The sequence below is a fragment of the Pongo abelii genome, chromosome 5, assembly GCF_028885655.2.
Source record: "Pongo abelii isolate AG06213 chromosome 5, NHGRI_mPonAbe1-v2.0_pri, whole genome shotgun sequence".
NCBI lineage: Eukaryota > Metazoa > Chordata > Mammalia > Primates > Hominidae > Pongo > Pongo abelii.
Window position 1 is genome coordinate 26,203,046 of NC_071990.2, and position 6,159 is coordinate 26,209,204.

Below are 6,159 nucleotides of genomic sequence, written 5' to 3' on the forward strand. Positions count from 1 at the left end.
AAAACGCCACGGGGCCTCGGGGCCTTATATAGGGTAGGGCGCGCTGTGATTGGTGCATCACCTAGGCACCGCCCCCGCCCCTTGGAGGAGGAGTATTTGTGTTTGTTTTACCCGGAAAAGTTGATTATAACAAAACCCCTTTTTACAGAATCTCCCAGGGTCTAGTGCTGAATAATCTGCGGAAATTCATATTTCACATGACTTTTCGCTTTTTAATGAAAAATGACCCTGGATGCCAAAACTATTCGAGAAAGCCCTCGATTTTCAGTCAAATTCAAGGAGAGGAACAAAACTTCCCCTTTTCCTTGTAAATTAATAAGTAATTTTTGGCAGAAGACTTATTTCGTCTCTTCACAGTGGTCTTCCAAATGGATAGCTTCAAATCGGTAGAGGAAATAAATTATTCACGCCATGATTTTTATTTAAAATTATTTATATATGTGAGGGAAGTAACACAGATCTCTTAGCTGTCTAATTGTGGAGTCAGAAGATGCTTATAGAATTGTCAAAAGACTGCAGAGGATGTCTTTATTTAGGCATGTGCAATCTAATAAACCATAATCCACAGGAACATGGGTTGTGTGTAATTAAAGGTGCTCCCAAGTCCCTGTAGCTTTATAGAGAACTCTCAAGGATGGGCTAATATCAAGATCTCACACATTATGTAAGATTGGCCATAATCAGGCCACTCTCATGACCGGTGTCTTCAACTGAGTTTTGCTTCTGGTTTCATTAATTGAAGTCCCCTCTATCCCCCTGCCCGCCCCTACCTCCCCAGATAAACAGACACAGTCCCTCTCCTAAATTAACTATAAAACATGAGGTAGGAACCCTAGACTCAAGAAACTACTAGAAACTACAGACCCCATGTCTAACAAGACTGGGCGGGTTGGCTGGGCGCAGTGGTTCATGCTTGTAATCCCAGCACTTCAGGAGGCTGGAGACCAGGAGTTCAAGAATAGGTTGGCCGGGTCCCTACCGAAAAAAAAAAAAAAAAAATTAGCTGGGTGTGGTGGCACATGCCTGCAGTCCCAGCTTCTGGGTAGACTGAAGAGGATCACTTAGAGCCCAGGAGCTTGAGGTTGCAGCTACTGCCCTCCAGCCTGGGCGGACCCTCATCTCTGAATTGCTTAATTAATTAATTAACTGAGCTGGCAGATTTGGCTGCATAGCTGTGGGGAAAGGGTTGTTGGAATAATGTCCAGTGTGCTCCCCTGAGCTTCTACTGGAACAGGTCTTTGTGAGAGGCCTGGAGATAAGAGCTTGCTCACAAAGGCCGAGGCCTTTCTGGGATGCTGAATGAGATTAGTGTGGCCAGAGCCATGGGGTCTCAGCAAAGGAAAACTCCATAAGGGCCATTTTGTGAAGATCCCCCAATACTTGTGTGAGACATTTGGTGGATATTAGAAGTTTTGTTTTGGTTTGGTTTGAGACAGAGTTTTGCTCTTGTTGCCCAGGGTGGAGTGCAATGGTGTGATCTTGGCTCAGTGCAACCTCCACCTCCCAGGTTCAGGCAATTCTCCTGCCTCAGCCTCCCAATTAGCTGGGATTATAGGTGCCCACCACCACGCCTAGGCTAATTTTCTGTATTTTTAGTAGAGATGGGGTTTCATCATGTTGGCCAGGCTAGTCTCAAACTCCCCACCTCAGGTGATCTGCCCGCCTCTGCCTCCAAAGTGCTGGGAATACAGGCGTGAGCAGCTGTGCCCGGCAGACATTGGAAGTTTTTAAGCAGAGAATTTGTTGTATTGTTGTAGTTGTCTTGGGTTTAGATTTATTGCATAAACAATCGTTATTGAGAAGGGCCCACAGTCAGAGGTTGGGAGTCTGTTGCAATAGTCTCAGAAGAATGGCAAAGAACTTGCCTAAGGGGACAGTGTGGTAAAGGAGAGAGTCTACATTTGAAATATTTCTGAAACAAAAGCCAAAAGATAAGACTTCAAACTTCTGATTGCAAAGTGAGATAGAAAAGTTTCTTTCTCTCTCTCTCTGTTATACCCATACACAGACACATATGCACAAACACCTGAAAGAAAAAAAAATTCAGGGAACAGACCAGGTAAGGTGGCTCACGCCTATAATCCCATAAATTTGGGAGGCTGAGGCTAGTGGATCACTAGAGCCCAGGAGTTCAAGGCCAGCCTAAGCACATAGCAAGACCCTGTCTCTACAATTAAAAAATTACCTGGGTGTGGTGGCACGTACCTGTGGTCCCAGTTACTCAAAAGGCTGAGGTGGGAGAATCACTTGGGCCCAAGAGGTCAAGGCTGCAGTGAGCATGACTGTGCCACTGCACTTCAGCCTGGGCAACAGAGCGAGACCCTGTCTCAAAAAAAAAAATTTTTTTTTTTTTTTTTTTTTTTTCAGAAAACAATACTATCTTAAGCACCAGCACTTTAGTATATTCTATTGTGGACTAGTTCATTTTTAGAAGAACACTAGGTTGGAAATCATGAGATTGATTTCACAACTCACTAAAGCACTGTGTCACTCAGTTTGGAAAATATTTCTCCTTAGAGATTACAGGTGCATCTTTCTGAGCACCTGTATGTTTTTACATTTGTTTGGCTTCTCTGACCTTTGATAAATTCTGAGTGTTGTACTATTAAATATTAGTGGCTACGGGTCAAATTGTGGATCAGGTTGATCCTTATATTTAGAAGTTGACAGATATGTTACTCCATTGCTTTAAAACTAACACAGAAATAGAGAATTTAGAAAATTCTTACATTCCGTAATTTAAGACCCAGAAAAAAAAGATTCATTTTGCATTAGATAGCTAAAATGGTACCATAAAAACAAATGATATCCACATATATATAGTATATAGTGCTTTTCCTGTGCTAGTCACTATCCTAAGTTTTTCTCCCCCTCCCCCAAAAATGTAGGAATTAACTTTATAGATGAAGAAACTGAGGCACAGGAATGTCATATGACTTGCCCAAAGGAAATTCAGTCTTCCTTTTTCAATTTTTTTTCTTTTTACTTTGCTGCAGGGTCTCGCTGCGTTGCCCAGGATGGTCTTGAACTCCTGGACTCAAGCGATCCTCCTTCTTCAGCCTCTCAAAGTGCTGAGATTACAGGCATGAGCCACTGTGCCCAGTCAGGAAATTCATTCTTCTAAACATTCATTATTGAAATAATACTTCCATAAACATTTTCTTAGATAAACTTCGGCATCTCTAACTTCTAAGCAAAGTCATGGAAACAGTCACAAAGAAAATAACTATTTTCTTTTAAAAATAATAAATTCTTATCTCTGGTGATAAGAAAAGTATACAGCCCATTTTTTAAAGTATTAATTTTACATTCTAGTTTTTTTTTAATGTTTACCATATATTTCTCTTTCTACATATGTGTGTGAGTGAATAAAATAAAGGCATCTACAGATTTTTATATGTTCAGTGAGATCAGCAGGGTTTCACTTGACAGCACTCTTACCATACTCACTTCTTGGCTTTTCCTGATATCTAACACATTTTTAAAACGAGTACTCCCTTTTCATATGATTCTTCCTTTTTCAAGCACTATTTTTGAACTTTATATTTGATTGGCAATAATTTTTATAGACATTATTTTACAATTAACTTTAACTCTGTTCAAATGATTTCTTCATTTTCAAGTATTTTATTTGAACTGCTTTTTTTTGTTCAACTACCGAGTATTTGTCTGTTTTGTAGAAAGGGTATGTAGATAATTCCATGTTTTGTAAAAGTTGTCTCTAAAAATCTAACAAGTGTAAGTACGATGCTATTACAGGGCTGAGAGACACAGAAAAAAAAAACACACACAAAAATTTTTTTTAAGTATTACTTGGTCTCTAAACTAAAGAATTTACCATCTATTTCGGGAGATAAAATCCAAACATAAGCAATGACAACAATTATTATGTGCTTAAATCAATGTCCAAGACAATAATTGACCCCAAGGCAGGGAAATCACTGAGACAGTATAGCAGAAAGAGTGTCCTCTCTGTTCAGATGAGCCTGAATAATTTGTTCAGTAGGTTTCTGCTACTCATTTATAAACTGCACATCTTCTGTAGTCCTGGAAAATGTCTAAGAGGAGAGAGGAACTAAGATCAGGGCCACCATTTAATTAGGAAGTTCTGGAAGTACCTGACCTGGAAGAAAGATTAGCATAGCTGAAAATCGCCCATAGGGGAAACATCTAGGTAATCTTATTTCTGTTCCACCTGACATTTCAACCTCTCTTTTCAGCTATAAGTATATAAGTACTTATATGTAAGTAAAGAAATGTACCCACATCATGTTTTTTATTCTATGCTTAACATGTATAATGCTAACAACACAGACTTGATGTCCAAAACATTTCTATCAACAGCTCATTACTGGATGACTGAAATAATTTTTCCAAACCACATGGAGGCTAATGAGTCAGTTTTTGAAAGCAAGGAGAGAAAAACATTAGAATTTAGGGTGACGTTTTTGTTGCATTGTAATCCAGAATACAGAACAGTCAGAGAAAAGCAGAAAGTCTTTCTTCTTAAATTTTCTGAAAACCAAGGTGTGCATTAAGATGGTAGGTACATGTCTACTTCCCTTTGCCTTTACCCTTTTTTCCTGCATGGAACATAGATATGACCCCTAGACATGCTGCAGATGACCATGAGTTTGAAAGCTACACGGAAGATGGTTAACACAGGGTGATAGAAGAGACCTGCATACTTGGGCAGCCTAGACAGCTCCTGCCAGCCCCCAACAAAACAGCCTAGCCGTCTTGCCAATCGAGAAAAACAAATCCCTTCTGGCTAACCCACTGTAAGTAAATTTCTGTAAAATGTGGCCCAATGTATCCATAATTGATATACAAATATTAGTTTAGTGGGTGGCACCTCTCCATGAGCATGTCGACTTCATGAGACTGAGATTTTTGACTGTCATGTGCAATTGTCCCATTATAGTGCCTGGTGCATGGGAACAGCTCAACTGTGCATACCCATTGAAGAAATAGATGCATTGCCAATCGAATTTCCAGGTATATCTCATAGATTTCCATAAAAAAAGTAAACATACAGCATATCTCCTTCCAGTTTATTTTTCTCTCTAGGACCAATTTACAGTCTATCAGCAGTGCGTGAGCACCTGTTTCATCACATATACAAACCCCTCCAAGACTATAAGGATATCATTAAGCTTTGTATCACTGTCAGTTAAGTGGTAAACATAGTTTTCTACATACTTTGCATTTTTGTTTTTCATGAGGTTCAATGTTTTACATGGGTAAGTTGTTAGAACATATTTATTCAAGATGAGGCATTTGTCTCCTGGTAAGACATCTTGGTCTAATGCTGACTCTGGGGTGTGGACATTTGGCAGTTGACTGTGAGGTGGCTATCTACATGTGGAGTGGAGGAGTCTTGGCCTTGGATTGAGGAGAACAAGGTCAACTTCTCACCTCATTTGTTTCTGGCTTTTGTGATCTTGGACAAGTTTAACTTTTCTCTCTCCTAGTCTTAGTTTTCTTGTCTGTAAGTGACAGCAATGATGCTGTCTTTGTTGGCTTGGGCTGCCATAACAAAATACCATAGATTGTGTGGTTTAAACAACAAAATTTTATCACAGTTCTGGAGGCTGGAAGTCTCACAGCAGGGTATAGCATGGCTGGATTCTGGTAAGGGCTCTCTTGCTGGCTTGTAGAGTGCTACCTTCTCACTGTGAGAGCTCACACAGCCTTTCCTCAGTATATGTGCAGAGCTCCCTCTCTTCCTCTTTTTTTTTCTTTTTAATAAATTATTTAATTTGGAAAACCAAGTGCAGAATCTTCCTCTTCTTATAAGGCCACCAATCCTATCCAGTTAGGAACCCATCCTAATGACCTCATTTAACCTTAATTACCTCTTATAAGTCCTGTCTAGGAATAGAGTCATATTGGGGTTTATGGCTTCAATATATGAATTTGGGGGGATGGGGAGACAATTCAGTCCATAGTAAACACTTTCTCAAAGAGTAGTTATAATGTTTATAAGAGACAATGTAGGTAAAAGTAGTTTCAGTTGCACGCAGCTAAATGCAGTTTAATATCCCTTCAGAGTCCTCCGCAGAAAAGGCACCTGATAAATATTTATTTGGCCTTAACCTAAGGTATTATTCTTTATATAGTGCCTTCCCATGTAATGATTGATATCATGTTTATCAT